Source organism: Camelus bactrianus, chromosome 7 (assembly GCF_048773025.1).
Source record: "Camelus bactrianus isolate YW-2024 breed Bactrian camel chromosome 7, ASM4877302v1, whole genome shotgun sequence".
Taxonomy (NCBI): Eukaryota; Metazoa; Chordata; class Mammalia; order Artiodactyla; family Camelidae; genus Camelus; species Camelus bactrianus.
In genome coordinates this window covers 24,602,901-24,621,091 of record NC_133545.1, presented here as the reverse complement: position 1 = coordinate 24,621,091, position 18,191 = coordinate 24,602,901, and the positions used below count along the sequence as shown (strand labels likewise).

The following is an 18,191-nucleotide window of genomic DNA, read 5'->3' as shown; positions in this document are numbered from 1 at the left end:
GGAGGAGGAGGTGTTGCTTCTGTCTCAGAGCACGAGTGTTCCACAGCATACTTAAACACTGCCCCAAGGACATGATTCTAGGTGGTAGAACGCTGTTAATGGGCTGTCCGCTGCTACAAAGAAACTCCATTAACTTTCTAATGCTTCGAATTTAAAACCAGAATGTTGTCAATAATTAATTTGCCAAATACCAGCACCACTTTGCTATTTGATACCTTTGGCATCAACTGTGTCATGTAATAAAGTTCTTTTCCAGACACCTAGTCTCCATGCCAAAGGAAGGGTTCCTGCCCAACTTAAGTCCCATGACTACATTTTTGTCATTTTTTATCTTTATCGTTTTTTATTTATCTGGTTCTAAATAACCTGTGAGCTTCACTACACAAAAGAGAAATACGTTTCTGAGCAATCTATTAGCTAAAGTTGTTAACATCAATTAACCATGTTGCTTGAGGATAACTTGCTACTCAAGAACTTATTTAATAAATTCCTTTGTAAAATGAAAAATTTCTCTTATTGCTATTTAAGTCCAGTTGGGAATGTACCATGTATGTTGGCCTAGTTTTTCCCTTTTTGCCACTCCCAAGTCTGACAGATTTTAAGAATTTATGAAACTTCAAGGATATTTTTTTCAAAAGATTTCTGCAAACCATTTAAGACAATGTGAATGAACTTTTTAGGTAAAGCAAATGCAAATTAATAAACTGTAAGAACCTTTTTTATTGAAGTATAGTTGATTTACAATGTTGTTAGTTTCTGGTGTTCAGCGTAGTGATTCACCTATACATATATGTGTGTATACATATATATTTTTATATTCTTTTTCAGTATAGGCTATTGCAAGCTATTGACTATAGTTCCCTGTGCTATATAGTAAGAACTTCTTGTTTATCTATTCTATATACAGTAGTTTGTATCTGCTAATCCCAAACTTCCAATTTATCCCTCCCCTCCCTTTTCCCCTTTGGTAACTGTAAGTTTGTTTTCTATGTCTGTGAGTCTGTTTCTATTTTGTAAAGATGTTCATCTCTGTCATTTTTTTTTTGGATTCCACATATAAGTGATACATGGTATTTATCTCTGTCTGACTTAGGTCACTTAGTAATGATAATCTCTAGGCCCCTCCATGTTGCTGCAAATGGCATTATTTTATATTTTTATGGCTGAGTAGTATTCTATTGTATATAGACACCACAACTTCTTTATCCAATCATTTGTTGATAGACATTTATGTTGAATAAACTGTAAAAGCCGTTTGACTGCTCCAGCTGAGCATTCTGGGCAGTGCTGGGGTAGGCATTGCTGTGTGTCCTTCTGTGAACAGATGTTTTTTCATGATAAAACATCTGAGAAATGAGGAGAGGGAGTAGAAATTATTAAATCAGATCACAACATCTTCTTGCCTACAGTGCTCCCGGGGCTTCCTCTTGCCACGGCGGTTCTCAAACTCTCAGCACACTTGCAGGGCAGACTTATTCCAGACTTATTCCAAGTGTTTGAAGGTTACATCTTTGTAGAAGGAAGGCTGTGTGAGAATGTGAGGTGTGGTGATAGCAGAACATCCAAAGGGTGTTCACAATGTTCAGACCACGTACACAGCCCTTAGAGACTCATGTGAGGAATACCGCTCATCCAGTTCGCCCAGGGAGAAAGCCCTTTCTCACCTCCACTGCCCTCGAGAAAGAAATAGAATCCTGAATTCCCTAGTTCAGTACATAACGCCCTACACATTCTAACTCCTGCCTAAATTCCCTGCTCCTTTACTACAGGCTCCGCAGTGCATTCTGTGACCAGCTCGAGTAAGTGTTCATGATCCCCCCACATATGCCATTTCCCCTCAGACCTATTTGCATTTTTTTCTGCCTGGAATGCTTTTCCCCTTTTCAGATTATACATATAAAAAAAAAATCTTTCTCACTCTTCAAGTTTTAGCCCAAGCCTTTATCTTCTCAGTGACACACTCTTGTTTTCTCCTGGAAGCTAACTGTCACCTTCTTTTGGTCATCGCTTCATCTCCTCCTCCATCAATTGAGAGTAAGAACTCCCAAGTGTAATATTATCATTGTACCAGGCACATAATAACAAGTAAACCCAGGCCTCGCAAATGAGTGAAGGCAGTGCTATTCAGAGGGGATACACCTCATCTAGGTTGCTCTGAAATGATAACTCAGGACCGTGAAAGAAACCAGTGTAAATCTTATTTAAGAATTAATTGACTAGCCCCTGTTGTAGAATCTAATTCAGATAGAAGGCAAAGCTATGGTAAGCATCACAAACAAAAATACTTTAGCAGAATCTGAAGCTTTAACAGTAAGGAATGTTCAGGCTATAGAAGATAAAATGATAGCATTATAGATTCTTCATATTAAAAGAGAAATTCAAGCTCATCCAATTCCAGGCCTAATTCAGTATTTCAGCTGAGAAAGAAAGGAACCAGAGCGGTAAGAGACTGAGCCATTTCAGAATATCTCAGGACTTTCCTTTCTGATGGTCTTCTGTCACAGGAGCAGATATCCTGGGAAGTGGGCTCTAAGGGGAAGCTGGAATTGAGGACCATAAAGTGCAGCAAAATTCTAAGCAGCCTCCAAATTTCTCCCAGACTGTGGTCATCTCACCACGGTCCTGCCCTCCACCTTGACCGCTTGCTCCTCCTGGTCTCAACAATTTTCTAGGAAATTGTAATACGACAGCTTTCAATTCTACTTACGTTTCTGTGATATGACATTCTTCTTATTCTAAAGCAGTTGCTAATAGAAACTTTAAAAGCACTGATTTTTATACACTGACAGCCCTGATTCATAACATGAGGCAAGCAAATGAGCGGAGAAGGATTCTTTTCAGAGAGAAAAGGCATAGGAAAAGGTAGTCCCTTTCCTCAATTCAGGGGAGCTGTACATGGGCTTTCACGCCCCTAAACGTAAGAGCGCTGTGTCTCTCTCCTTCATACTGGGAAGCATGGCGGGGGGACACAGATGGGAAATCTCTGAAGTCTGGGCAGTCAGTGAGATGACTCTGGAACAGAAGACAGACTGAAAGGTTGCTGAGTCCCACGGTGAGTTCTTAGTCCTCATCTTACTTGAGCGAGCAGCAGAATTTGATACAGTCGATCCTTCCTGCTGCACTCTGTCTCATAGCTTTGGGTAGCCCCGGGGCCCATGCCTTGAATGCCTTTATTTTTATATCTATGTGTACTTGTTTGGTGAGCTCATCTACCCTCATGGCTTTCCATATCACTGACTTGTTTTTCTAGCTCAGACATCCCCCCAGACATGGACTCACATTCACTTGCTTATTTAACCTTTCCTCTTGGACTTTAACAGGTGTTTCAAGCTCTGCACGCTCTAAACTGAGCTCCTCTTCCTCCTCTCTTACACCTGCTCCCTCTGGAACCTTTTCCATCTTAGTTCATGGCAACTCCGTCCTTCTGGTTGCTCAGTCTCCACCCTGGTCTTCCCTCTCACATACCCAACATCGAATCTAAGGCAAACTCTGTAAATTTTACCTTCAAATCTGCTAGTTACTTGGTGATATGTTGTACTCATTGCTGTAACCCTAGTACCCAGAAAAGAAAGCCCTCGTGAAAGTATTCACTGGCACTGGGTGGTCCAGATCTTCAGGATCAGAAAATCACCCAGACGTTCCAAGTTGCATCAAAATGCTGTAAGAAAACCTCAAAATTCAACTTGATTTTACCGTTTTTGAGTTATAGCCCAAATGAAGGAAATGTGAAAATTTGCCTCATTTGTATGGTAATTGCGTATTAAGTCCTCAAATCAAGCCACAACTAAACTGAATATAATGTATAGCAGTAGAAATACCATTTTGGAAAAATTAGAGTGTTTTGTCTCAGGAGTGACCCAATTTACTAGAGGGAAATCGAAGTCCAGCAGAAATAATCACATTTTTCTAGTTTCCTGAAAGGACCACTAAGCTTAATTTTTATACTGGAATTGTTTGAACAAAATGATGAGTCACATTTGAAATGTAAAAAACAAAGTTCTGATGCAAAGGTGGGGGTGGGTGGGACGAGGTGGCGATACCGGGATCTTTTAATGGTAATGGACTTACACTGAAATTTTTAAATTTTAGCATGATAAGTTTTCTTCATCAAGTTCATATAAATGTTTCTATAATTAAGGTGCTCTTTTTCATAATTAAATATTAATTGATGGAATGTCATGTGTTAGCAACTTCAAAAAAATTGAAACAAAACAGGTGCACGGTGATAAAAAGATCACTTCTCAGAAAGAACAATAGAATGCTGAGTTTTCAGTAATTCAGATTTTACTTTGGTTGTCAACATAAAGCTCTATTATAGAGTCTTGATTCTGATTCCATTTAGTTTATATAAAATCAGATAATAAGAATAGTGAAAGTCTCCTTGCCTTAGCACTGTCAACTGGGGTACATAAGAGTTTAGAATTATGAAAGATGAGAAGGGAAAGACACACAATACTTTGATTATCCATTAGTGTAAAACCATTTCCTCTTTTTAAAACTCATATACAAATGTGTGTGTGAGTGTGTGTGTGTGAGTGTGTGTTTGTGTGTGTGTGTGTGTGTATGTGTGTGCATTTTGTTCTCTGACCCTCTCCTCCGTAGCCTACTTATGTCTTATCTCTCTTACCCAATTTGGGCTTCTTTTCTGTTTACTTTCTCCACACGATGGTAAACTTCTTCACGACTAGATCTGCGTATCCCACCCACCTTGCATGCATGCCCTCAAGAGATCTAGCACCAAGTCCGCATATACTAAAATGTCTGCATGTATAAAATAGACACACAGTTATTTTTAAATGTCCATTTTATGTCCCAGAAGTATGATATTATTAGTAAGTCCTCTGTCTATATGGGGATGACTATTTTTTTCAAAGGACTTCCATAATGATGCTCTTATTTTATTCTCCTAACAGTGTGACATAATGAGAGCAGTGTTACCACACAGGGGTTATCTGAGGCCCAAACATTTAAGTGGTTTGCCTTAATTCCTAAATATGTGAACAGATCTGAGGCTAAAATACAGATTCCCTGCCTTCTTTTAATCCAGGGTTCTTTCTCTTAGATGCACTTGAAATGTCTCTTGCAGAAGTAAAAATTAAGAGCTTTGTTCTTAAAAAAGAAAGAAAGAAAAGAAAAAAGAAAGATCAACCTGCTTTCTTAAAATTCACTGCAGCTCAGTTATAATTGAATCAGCCTTTAGTTAAATTAGACAGGAAATAACTACGAACCCATATGAACAAGCCACCAGTGTTTGGCAAGACATTTAGCTCGCATTTGATGCCTGCTTTCTACGTGGCAAGCCCTTTACCAGATACTGGTGATGAAATGATAAGTGTAACTGGGGGCCAGTAAGAATTCTCCCCACCTTTTGCTCACCTTTGATTTAGTGTAAATCTACAGCATTTCCTTACTAAAAACTATGCTACCCTCTTGTCACTTGTGCTGCTGCATGGAAGCAAAATAATGGAGTGACATCAACGATGCAGGTTCTCCCAAGGGCCTGTGACATCAATGCTTCTGATGGAGGGTGGTGCTAATACATCTGACACAGTTTCACTTGTTTCTCAGTCTGGAAAACAAATAATCAGCAAGAAGTCCAGCAAAAGCAAAGAGCCAACTATTAAAGCACTGGGAAGCACACTAAAATAAAGAATTTATTTTCTCACATTTTTCTATACTGTCTTATCCACAACTGAAATAAAATGTGCATTTTTTTAATCACAGCCCCCAAGGCCGAAATAATGAACAAGTGCAGAAAAGGAGAAAGAAGGAGAAAATCTAAAATATACCAAAGTAAAAATGAAGCCAAGTGAGGTCTACATAGATGTTACTTAATAAACTACAAAATAATAGGACCCAACAAAGTGGGGTTCTCCGGGGTGTGTGAGCAGCACTACTTTGCCTAAGAAGCAAAGATAAAGCTGCAGTTCCAAGAAGGCTTGTATAGGGAATGGGCCACATCAGAAGGAAATATGATAAATGGCCTCGTGGGGGGATGGGATGGGATTACGTGACTCATCATAACAGGAGCTGTGTTTGAAATTCACAAAGGCCTGCAAGCCCCACACCAGTTTTCAGGAACATGGAGTGAGAAGCGCAGGAGCATTTTTAGACCAGGAAGCCACGTTGCTCCCTGGAAGTTCACGTCCAGTGCCGCCTAAATCCCCTGTTCCCAAAAACAAAAATAGGTGGTTCCAGCGACAGTCCCTTTAATACTGTGCCCTAACCATTTCAACCTAAGACTCCTCATATCAGTTGCTAAAATTATCATCCTGAAACAGGACAAGCACTTCTTGCTATATATAGATAGAAGGGACACACATTGGGACGTCAGTATCATCATAGGTGCCTTTCTTAGGGCAACGCTAATGCTTCGTAGTCCTTCACTGCTTGGATCACACCCCTCCTTGAAACTCACCCCCACTAGACAAACTAGAGAGACACTGTGCAAAAACCTAATTCACTTTCTTCCATTTGAGAAAACCAGCAGGAAAAGCTAACTTAAAAAAACAGGCAGGCGTGGAAATGACTATTAGCACTATGAATAGATCGTTCTCTTAAATGTTTGAATTACTCAGAGCAGGCTTTACTGTGTGTGCATAGATGGTTGGCTACTTGGGAAATAGATCTCATAAACATAGTGAGAGCCATGGCCATTATATTATTTTTATTATGGCTATTATTATTATCACTCCCATTTTACAGGTGAATAAGTTGAGTCTCAGAAATTTGAAATAGGAAATCTAAAGTGACAGAGACAGTAAGTGGTAAGGCAAGACTTGTTCATAGGTCTGTGTCATTGATAACATATTTTTCATTTATTTACCACACCATCTCTCATTTTTGTCCTTCCTATTATTTTGGTCTTTGTTTTAGATATTGTATGATACGAGATCTATAATAACTATTATGTAAATGGATAAAATAGGCATAAATGTATTGATGTAAGAGCAGAATTATCCCTGAAATATGCTAAGCCCCATTTTTAAATGTTGAGTATAGATTTTTCATAAATTACATTATACTCTAAACCTTCATATGAATTTTTAATATTGCAAGTTAAGAAAAATTGTATAGAACTTAGAGTTTCACAATGTGAATTGCTTTCTGTAAGAATTCTTTATTGAAAAATTCCAAATTAGATTAATAATCATAAAACGTGCACAGTGTTCTAACTTCCAACATTGACTGTTTCAAGGCAGAGTTAATGGTAGTATAAATACAAAATAGGTTGCTTTTTATAAGAATTCTTATTGAAAAATCCCAAATTAGATTAATAATTATAAAACATGCACAGTGTTCTAAATTTCAACTTTGACTATTTCAAAATTAATGGTGGTATAAATACAAAATATTTCTTGAGGTGTGCTCTGAGGATGACAGAAGTATAACCTCTTTTATCACCAAGAGGAGGTAGGACCTTTGATTTCACATTTACAGTTTTCCACATTTTGAAATAAACCTGATCACTTCACTATAATCCGCGTGTTTATTCATTAACACTTAAGGACAAAAAATGAGTCAGAAAGATAAGAAGAAAAGCAAAAGCGTGTAATACTCTCCGAAGCCCAGGGAGTAGAGAGTTCCAGGAAAAAGGGAGGGATCCGTGGCAGCAAATCCAACAGAGGACCTGAAAAACAAGAAATGAAACGTGTCCGGGAGCCTTAGACAATGGGAGGTCAGTGAGACCCTTCAGAAGAGTTGATTAGTGCAGTGATGGGGACAGAAGCCAGACAGCTTTGTGAATGCTGACAGTGGCCTGAGTTAATCCAAGGATAACTGTGTCAAAACAAACTTGAGGTAGATGGTTTTCGTTAGAAAACCAATAAGACACTAAACTTTATTTTTTTAATAGAAAACACCCCTCCCAGTTAAAATACTGACTTCCTGATTGCTTTACCTCTGCTGCTCACTTTAGACTATACGTGTGCTACAACCTGACCTAAAAAATGTTGGTCAGATTAGAGGTCACTGAATGCCCTATCCCCATCTGTGTATCAGACTGGCAGCTATAAAATGCAAATCAAATGAAAAACAATAAATTCCTGTAACAAGAAGATTGCATTTAATGAGATTTGACATGCATCTAAAGGATGAAGAATGAGCAATAGCCTGTGTGAAAATTGATTAAAAGTGGATTTGGCTCTGCAGATGCTGATTTGTCTAGCAGATTTGTCTCTTGAACAACTCATTTTACAATATTTTAAAAATTCTATGTAAGTGATTTTGCTTTGTTCCTCCAGCAAGAACCCTCATTGCAGCCGGGCTGGGAGATAGTTTGTTTTCATGAGAGCCCTTTGAACCAATCAGGACACAGATAATCTTATTATACCTCTGTGGCCTTGTGCTGCTTTTGATGAGGGTCTAGAGAAGTCATGGGTAATACTTTGCTGTGTGCCAGGAACCGCTTATCTTTCAGTTGTACAAGGTCAGATCTTAATTTAACCACCAACTGGGTACTTAATTTTAGATACACAGAGGAACACATTGGCTCCAAGGCACTTCCTCTGATTTAGGAAGGCAAGGCCCTGGATAAGAATGACAAGACGATCATTCCAAAAGGTGAGATTATGAAATATTTCATCTGTACCTCACCAACTAGCTTAGGTAGTTTAGTATTGAGAATATTTTGAACAGCTGGAAGCACATATTGGGGTAGCTTTACATTACTTTCTTTCCAGTTGATCACCTGTGGGTTTGCCTGTAGTCTAGGGCCTTTTAAATTACAGAATAGAAACCAGGGTAGTTTCATTTGTTTATAGAATATTAACTCAATTGCATCATTATTAAGCATCATAAAAATTAGTGTCATGAGAGAAAACAGATCAAGAATGAATACGCTTATAGAAAGTGTCAGTATATACACTGTGGAATCCCAGAAGAGTCTTAGCTGGCTCTGGTTTCCGAGAAAAAAATTCAATGATTTTTGTGAATAATTAAAGTAAGTTTTTTATCAAGCCTTTTAAAGTCACATAATGAAAGATGGATGCTTTATATTCAGATTGAAAAAGTCCCTTAAATTCTTTTAAATCAGATAGAAAAAAGGAACTTGATAGAATTGAAAATCCACTTCTGGAAGTTAATTCATAGAATCTTGAGGTTGGAAGGTCCTTAGAATTTATCTGAGACATTCACCCCTCTGGTTCTTCAATGAAAAGATAACTTCATTCTACATCTAAAACAAAATGCTTTCTTTGAAATAAGAGTAATGTAGACAAGGAACTCGTAACACTGCTTTGTGCTGAGAACATTATATTATTATCATAAAGTATCATAATTCTACACTTGGTTGTTTTTATGGGAGTATCTTGTTTTGAAATGGTAATCTACCTAAAATATTTATATTCCACTAGAGTTGTTTGATAGATTTGCTAGTTGTTTGCTTAAACTCTTTTAGAAAAATTTTTTCTGAAGCTTATAGATAGTTGGATTATAGAATAAGACCCTTTTCTATTAATTCCATCAGAGTAGTTGAGTCATCAGTTACAGTACAGTGGTCAAGCTCTGTGTATAGTGCCTGGGTTTATATCTATATCTCCACCACTCACTAGATGTGCAGGCTTGTACAAATTACCTAACCATTGTGTTCCTCAGTTTCCTCATCTGTAAAATGGGGAGAAAGTATTGCATAGAAATTAAATGACATAATCTATTTAACATACTTAGTTTAATGAATGTTATAAGTAGGCATTCATTATATGTTACTTATAATAATTATGAAACTCAATAAAACAAATATTTATTGAGGACCTGCTGTGTGCTTAACTCTCCGCTAAACCTTCGAAGGAAGAGGGGTTATTGGTGTCGTTTCTGAGAAAGTCTAGACTGCATTATTTAAAGGCAGCAAGCCCCTTTGGGCATGGATCCTATTGTCTTGTGTCTAGCATGGACCCTGGAATATAGCAGACATTGAATACATATTTTTGAATGAGTGAATAGGATGTTCTGAAAATCCTTAGGGAAAAATAATAACAATTACTGAGTCAACTCTTTTCCTTTGCCATGTTGACTTAGTGGAGAAGGGGAATGTTGTAGCTACTGTGCATCTGTATTTGACAGTATCTCTTGATGACAGTCTTGTTATCAAAAAGGAGACATTCATACCAGATGGTGGTGTCTTTGGGAGGATTTTTAACTGGATAAACAGCTTTCCTTGAAGGGTGCTAAATAATAGATCAGTGTCAACCCAAAGACCTCTGTCCTGCGCCAGTTTCTGTTCAACATTTATCATTATTAATGAAGCCAGTGTCCATATAGAAGACAGGCAAATAGAACAATGCTTAGAGGGACAGGAAAAGCATTGTCTCTTAGCAGGCTGAAATAAAGGTCAAATGTAGAAGAAAGAAAGAAATGTAATAGGATTAAATAAAGAATCCTGCACAGAATTGCACAGCAATAATGGGGGGGTGGGGGCGTGGGGGGACTATGGCTTGTAGAATTTAGGGCAACAGGGGTCCAAATCAAGTCTGTAACATGATAGCCTCCAAGTTCATCTGAACTTGGACTAAGCCAACAGTTCTTTGGTGTCTAGCAAAGGGGAGGTGGTCACACCTGCTCAATGTTGTGTTGACGTGACGCCAACTATTGTGCCGCCATCAGAGCCCATGGGCCACAGCCACTTGTGGAAAGCGGTGAGTGAATGAATGTGAATGAATGTGACAGGAAAGCAGTCAAGATGGTGGAGGGAGGTGGATCCATGTCATTGGAGGATCAGTTGTCCAGGCTTGGGAGGAGAAGGCTCGGGGGAGACCTGACAGCCTTCCTGAGAGGTTTTAAAGGGCTCTCATGTGGCAGAGGAACGACTTTTCTTACTGTGGCTCTGAGGAATAGAACTAGGGCTGTAGAATACTGATTTGAGGAGATGGACTCAAATGTATCGCCTAACTGTTAAAGCTGGCCCAAGAGGGAGTGCTGTGCGGGACGTAGCGAGCTTCCTGTCACCTTGGTGTTCAAGCTGAAGCTTTGGCGTGGATGACTCAGGTAAATGGGTCAGTCTTTCAGATTTCTGCTCGTCCCTAAGGCAAGGCACTTTCTCCGCCAGGTTTCACCTGCTTTCCTATACATGTGGGCAAGTTCCCCTCTTCTCAATGTTACCAAGGTCTATCCTGCCAGGAAGTGACCTCTCTCACCCCCTATAAGGCTGTCTGTAAACCAGGTGCCAGGCCAGTTTTCTGGAAGGCTTTGTAAGGTTTGGCTCCATAAAGTCAATCTTAGTTCCCTCGAAGTGTCTGGTCATATCTGATGAAATGAACATCATTCTCGTATATGACGCTTTACCCATGGCATTAAATATCCTTCAGGGAGATGAATTTCAATAACTATAGCTTGGATGCACAATAAGATACAAATTCCCTCTTGTTGGACGTTTTATATTGTTTCTAGTGTTTTGGCAGCTTACATATGGCTGAGATGAACATTTTCATATGCAAATCTTTTCCTACATCTCTGAATTTCTATAAGATTCCTAGATTTAGAATTACAAACAAAAAGGATACGTCTTTTTAAAATATCGTGTTATCATACTAGCTTGTGATAAGGGCACATCTCTGAATAAAAGTTGCTTTTTCACAAGCCATGCTTACTCTGTTCTTTTCCATTCTATGTTTCTAGAAATTTCTGTGCCTAGAAATCCATGTAGTTCTGAATCTAGAGCTCCCTATTCTATGTGAGCGTCATTTTCGAAAGCTAACACGTGTCTTCCTACATCTCTGTCACAATTGAAACTGACTTCGAAATCCATAGTGGAGACTAGAAATGTCTAATTTTGTAATATGAAACTAGAGATAAGCAAAACTAGTATGAGACGTTTTATTACTAGTGCATTTACCTAGAGATTAAGCCTCAGTCACTTCAAATACTGGAAGTGAACTTGGCAAGAACATATGTATGACAAGGTTAACCTATTCTCTTGCTAATTTTAAGAGCAGTATATATTTGATCATTCAATTATTTATTCATTCTGTAAATACTGAGTGAATTCTTATTACACACCAGATGTCGTACTTAGTGTCCAGAGAACAATATGTCCATTTTGCCTTTTTAGATCTTTTTTTTTAGAATGTAGCATTTTATCACTTTCAGGCGACATAAAAGTAGTGTTCGTTTTCTGGACCGTGTGTGTGTGTGTGTTTAGTTTATCAGCAGAACTAGTTGTGCTGTTAAGAAAGATGCTTCTTGAACTGGTCTAGTTCTCTCTGTCATCCGTAGAATTTCTCTCTGATAAAAAAGGCAAATATCACAAAGGGAATTGCTGTTACTTGTCACTTGTCAATAAAAGTTACCTGTGTCTGTAGGGTGGAACCGCATTCTGACCATTTTACCTCCCTCTGAAATCTCTTGGGGACCAGTCGACTCTGTTGCTGAAATCAGCCTAATGAAGCCGTTTTTATCTGATTTGCAATTTTGTGCTGCAGAATTCTGAAAAAACAAAAGTGTGTCGCCACCTCATAAAAGCCGAAGTTTTCACAAAGTTTTGTTTGTTTTGATTTCAATATGTCTTTAAAATGACACACACGAATGGTCAAAATGCAGAAGAAGGAGAAGAGCGTTGTTTTGCATATGATAGCTGATGTTTTCTTCACAAAATCAAAATGTGAAAATGCCTTTTTCACTAAAGCCATCCCTCTGATAGGACGAATCCTGATGGTTCTCTCTGGGACCTGCAGGAGAAGAGCTCGTCACTCAGGAACCACAGAAGTTTTAAGGTAAAAGAAAATTTCGTCATGACATTAAGGTCCCCTCTTCCACCCAGCAGAACCTGCACCTCCTTCAGAACCTCAGAGGGTTGGATTTGGGCTGGCCCTATATAAACAGGGGAGAAAACCAAATTATAGTGCCCTTTTCTTACCCCCTCCTATAACCTCCCTCCAGATTCAGTCTTAGATCCTCTGCCGTCTTTCCCACCCCATGCCAACTGCAGCAAATATCCTGGTTCTACCCTGGGGGTCAGTATGGTGCTACTGGCATTTTGAAAGGGACACTGGAAGATGGGACAATAAGCTGCAAAGGACAGACTCTGTCACTGATGTAACAGAATGACACTGATGTGACAGGTGCTGGGGGCAGCGTGACATTTATGAACACAAAGTCCTTCCTTGCATCATGGAAGCACCTGTCCACTCTGGGAACTTTTAAGGCCAGCCCTGTTTAGGACCCATGGAAATGGTTTCAATTTTTTTATGGCCAAGACTGAGCATGTGGGTGAGTGGAGTAAACAGACTCGGATGTAATTGGAAGACAGCCAACCAACCAATTCACAGGGAACAAAGTTATATTCGCCCTGACTCAGGGAGAAGGAGGACCTTGGTCCGGTGCTGTGGGAGCTCCCATGTTTCAAGGAAAGATCTGAGGAGCCTCACAAACTTATCAACAGTAGAGTGATAGCATGGACTGTGGATTGGAGGTGGTTTAGAGGATCTGGTGCTGAGAGGTGTCATATACCCACGTTCACCCCGGCATCATACCTTATAACGTCATCCCACCCCCCCCGACACGTCAGCCGGGCACCAACTGGTGTATTGATCCAGGTTTTAAGACAGCAATGTTTAGACTCTAAGACCAAAAGAACAGAATGAAGGCAAGTGTAGGACACCCCAGACCACCCTAAGCAACACAAAGCCTTATTGCACAGAGCCAGCAATAAAGATCGATGTGTCCCTGGAAGCTATTTTTTATTTTTGGAAGTTATTGTCATCAAGAGCCGGCTGTTGAGAGCGAGATCAGAGTGTTTTCTTTTAAGGACAACAGACTGTGGGCTGTTTTCCTGCAGCTTTGGAAAGACCTAAAAAGGAAGGTTCCGTGCTCTGTGCAGACTCTGCTTACCAGCTCTGTGACATTGGGTGGCTCTCTTACCCTCTTGAAGCCCAAGTTTTCACTTATGCACAGTGAGTCTCTAGTACCTGCAAAGTAGAATCAGGATTTGAAGCAAGGCAGCGCATGCATAGTGCTTTGTACGGTGCTTGAAACCAAATGAGCACTCAGTAACTTTTGGCTATTATTATAACCACCACTTTTATTATTACCAAAGATATTCTAAAACTTACACCATCTCCAAACTTTCCCTCTTTCCACTGTCTAAATCTAGGATTTGACTCAGTCCATTTGAAAGTAAACTAATCATTCTTGGTGTCTGAATAGTACATTTAGCATTTGGAAATCCTTAATTTAGAGGTTCTTTCCCTGGAGTACATGAAACGGGTTCAGGGAATCCATGAGTTCCCTAAAATTCTATGCAAAATTTTGAGTGGAAACTCATCCCTCTGGAGAAAGAACCCATTGCTTTCATCAAATGTGTTCCTGACTCTAAGCAAGTTTAACCAGTGCTTGAAATGAAAAGGCTAACTTTCCAGTATGATTGTTCCAATTATTTTGTAAATCAGCTACTTACGAAGAATGAATAAATCTCACTAGTGGGTTTTTCCAGAACAAGATTGACAAACTGTTAATCCAGAAAAGGTCAGTTAATTTTCTAGACTGAGAAGTGGGGCTCTTGTGAATAGGTTTTAAAGGATGTCAGAATATCATCTGGCTTTTCCTCAGACTCCTGGCTGGTGCTTCATTAAAATAATTCTAAATAAAGTCTGGCAGATACACCTCCTGCTGCCTTTCTCACTGCATCTCGATGTCTCTAGTTCCGTTCCAATGATGCTCCCTTGAATGACTGGCTGACACCTTAGTGCACCTGCACACAGGTCTTCACTTCATCCCAAGCTTTCAGGGAAAGGTTGGAGAAAGCTTGTGTTCCATGGGGATTGTTCCAAGTAGAAGTAAGAGCTTCCTCACCATTTATACTCTGCTGTCGTTAGGAATATAAAACAGTTAAGCGTCTTAGATAAATTCCTTCTGGATGGTGGCTGAAAGGATATTTTAAAAAACCCCCAAAACAACGTTCCGCAGTTCCCTAAGGAGTCTGTGGTATCTCACGTACTGGAAGCCCAAATTTTGAACAGGGTTAGAGTTAAGCCAGTGATTTAAATAAGTGAAAGGCTCTGTATCCCATTACTGACCCAGAGCTGAGCAATCCCTCATCACCACAGTGACGTCGGTGAGAAGGGCAACAGGCAACGCCAAGGCCCTAGTTTCCTCGTCTGATTGTGCTGTCTGAAGGGAGTCGGGGCTTGTCTGCTAGTCACGAGTCAACCTCTTTTTTTTCCAGTGGCCACTGAGAACAGCCATTTGCTACAGCTGACTAAGAGTGGAAGTAGAGAGAAAAGATATAATGGAAAAAGAAAGTAAGAATTCTTTTCCCCTCAGAAAGCTAATAGTCCAAGTGAAACTACAAAACACAAAAATGTGAGGAACTCGTGAAGCTAATAAAAACTGAGTGAAAATCCAGATGTTGGAAAAATATTATGTAAGAGGAGTTATTCACAGCTAGAGAGAGCCAGAGAGGAAATGGAGGATTTCAGCAAAAAGGCTTCCACGGGAGGGAGGGACAGCTGGGGCCGGGCTGGAGGGCCTGTGGACCATGAGTGGGGCCTTGGGAATGAAGGGGAGGAAGACGTGAAATCACAGAAGGGAGGAAAATGAAGCCTAGCCCAGAGCAGGCAACCGAATTCATTTAGTTGGAAGAAAGACTCCATACTAAAAAAGGTCAGTTTCATGAATAAAGCAGAGCCTAGATTATGTCAGTGTCACCTACTAACTCATTCATTCATTCAACACACATTTAGAGTCCACACACCTTGAGATGGTGCTTCTCTAGACACTGAAGATACAGATACATTTTTTGCTGTTCTTGAGTTACATTCTAGGAGGAGGAGATGGACCATGAACCGATAAACAATTAACAAACAAATGTCGTTTGAGTCTCTTTGGTGAGTAGGATCCTTAGGACACAGGGATCTGTACCTTTCGAGGCCCCTGGGATACTGTGGCGTGAGGGAACGTGCTTCGTGGAGCGCTGTTACTGTCCCGTTGGCAGCCTCCGAACCATCGTCCCCGTTCTCTCCTTTCTGTTTCAAGGTGACAGTAAGGCCACTGGTGCAGAACAGTGAACAATAAAATCATGATGCCATTGAGTTCGTGTGCAGTCTGTTCACAGGCCAGACACCTTGGCTATCAGCATACCTAGAACTGTCCTTAAAGTCTGAGCCCATCTCATCTAGCCTTGACCGATGAGATGGGGTAAAGCAAGAGTCCATTGTATCTCGAAAGTTGCCCACCAAATAGTGTTTTTGGTTTTTTTCCCCTTAAAAACACACTCTACCATGTAAGTTTTTACAGAGATAATACATTTTGGCTTGAGAAGTACCACTAATCAGATATAATTTTCTGTTGGTCAGTCAACGTAGCTGTAGAACTATTTTGATGTCTGTACTTACTAAGCTTTCTCTCTGAATAAGATAAAGCAGTTGATCCAATAGTAATGAGAGACACTCCTCTAATTTGATATTTGGAAGAAATAAGATGATAAGAAATAATCTACGGTTTGTGTTTGTCTTCAGAAGAGATAGGCCGGTCAGTAGCAGTGTCTCATAGTGAAGAGAGCTGTGCAGGGGGAGAAATGGAGAGTCTGTGCGAGGCCTGGTCTCTGGTCTGGGCATGGAGTTATGATGGCCCTAATCTTAACTGTTCAAAGGATGCTGAGACCAGTCAGACCTTACAACTTTTCCTGTAAGACAAGCCAAAAATAAACAAACAAACTAAAAAGTGGAGACCAAACAGTAGCTACATGAAAGGTCAAGAGGCACCATGGACATCACAGGCATGGTAGCCCTATCCTTCCTGAAGGAGAGTAACCAAATCCTGAGGCCCTTCCACTCTGGGGAAAGATTGGGAGACTAGATGGTAAAATATGTCATGTCTATCTCTCCTCATTTATTATCCAACAATGCTAAATAATTAGGCTTGTTTTTGTTTAACTTTCTGGTGCTAAAAAATGCTCAGCTCTGTTCAGGCATCCCACAGGCCATAAGCACTTTGGGGCAAATGAAGAAAAGATGCCGCTTCCTTGGGGAATACATAGCACCCTGCTTGGGAGCACAGCTCTTTAGGGGAGATTTGGCTGGATTTCCTCAGTCAGGAACACTTGTGCAGAGCACATCCTGCACAACCAGTCATAATGGCTCTGATTTAGTTGAAACAAGTCAGTGGATTAGGGAGAACTGAAACAGCCATCCATAAATTACCTAAACCAGTTCAGAATCCTCTCTGTTTCTGATTCTTTTCTTCAAAAGCAGTTCATTTTTACTCTGTTTATGGTTTGCCAGTTCCCACAATTAAGCCTCATTTGATAAAACTGGTCCTTACCATGCTGCTCCCTGTATTAGCAGTTCCAGCACTTTTGACATGTATTAATGATGTATTAAGGATGCCTTTCTGCCAAAGTGTCACAAAGGATCTTTCCATGGCCACAAGCGCAAGTCCGTAAAGGTGGATTTCCCAGAGCACACAGAACGCCACATGGTCTATCAAACCCATCTGAGCTAGTCAGTAAGGAAGTTCTCCAAGTGCCTAAGTCTGTTTCTGCCAGATTAACCCTATCCTGTTTTACTTTGAAGTTCTGGAATTTTGAAACCTGGTCACATCCTTGTGAGACTAGACAGTATTTTCTGAGGAAGAACAGTGCTCAAAGTTCCCAGTTCCTTCTATTTAAAGTTTCCTTCGTGTCTTTATTTGTGCTATCAAATTTCCTGGTAAGGCTGGGCCACTACGTTTGTGATGTTCTGTTCTCTCTATTTTAATTCAACAAATGTTCACTGGGAAGCTTCCCCGTGCCAAGCACCTTCTAGACTTGTAGGCAATGCAGAGATAAGAGAGGCAGAGCCCTTCACCTCAAAGAAGGTAGAGTCTGGTTGAAGAAGTTGAAACGAAATACAGAAATAAATGCCATTCAAGGCAGCCAACTCCAGTCATTTCTGGTGTGAAGAAAGGAATAAATCAGCAATTAAGCACACACAGCAGACAGAGGATAAAAGTAAAGAATGTGAAAGGCTCACTGTACCCTATTCCTGACACAGTCTCTCTTCTCAGAGCTTTAAACGTCAATTTGCTATGTAGAGCAATGTCTTGAGAAACATGATGGGCCAAATTAGTGTAAATCACAAGTGTGGAAAAAGTGAATTCTTATAAGCCCGACTCTAGTCATTATTCAAAAGAAGGTCAAAAAAATTAGAAAATGCAGACACCCAAAGGGCAGGTAATTAAAGGTTTCAAAAGTTAGGATGGGCTTCAGATATGATATGGATTAA

The 18,191-nt window shown here is 39.9% G+C and overlaps 1 protein-coding gene across 7 annotated transcripts in view; it reads left to right on the top strand.

The window, feature by feature from the left end:
• Window positions 1-8,435: 8,435 nt before the first annotated feature.
• The window catches only part of ASB15 (ankyrin repeat and SOCS box containing 15), a 32,155-nt gene continuing 22,399 nt past the window's right edge, over window positions 8,436-18,191 (top strand). For 5 of the 7 annotated variants that reach the window (XM_045511107.2, XM_010947591.3, XM_010947588.3 and 2 more), the window contains exons 1-2: window positions 8,436-8,562; window positions 12,632-12,704. The gene's annotated coding sequence lies outside the window, so the exon portion shown is untranslated. Of the gene's footprint in view, window positions 8,563-10,893; window positions 10,981-12,616; window positions 12,705-18,191 lie in introns of all 7 variants that reach the window. The other 2 variants (XM_045511105.2, XM_074367147.1) reach the window with 2 other exon arrangements.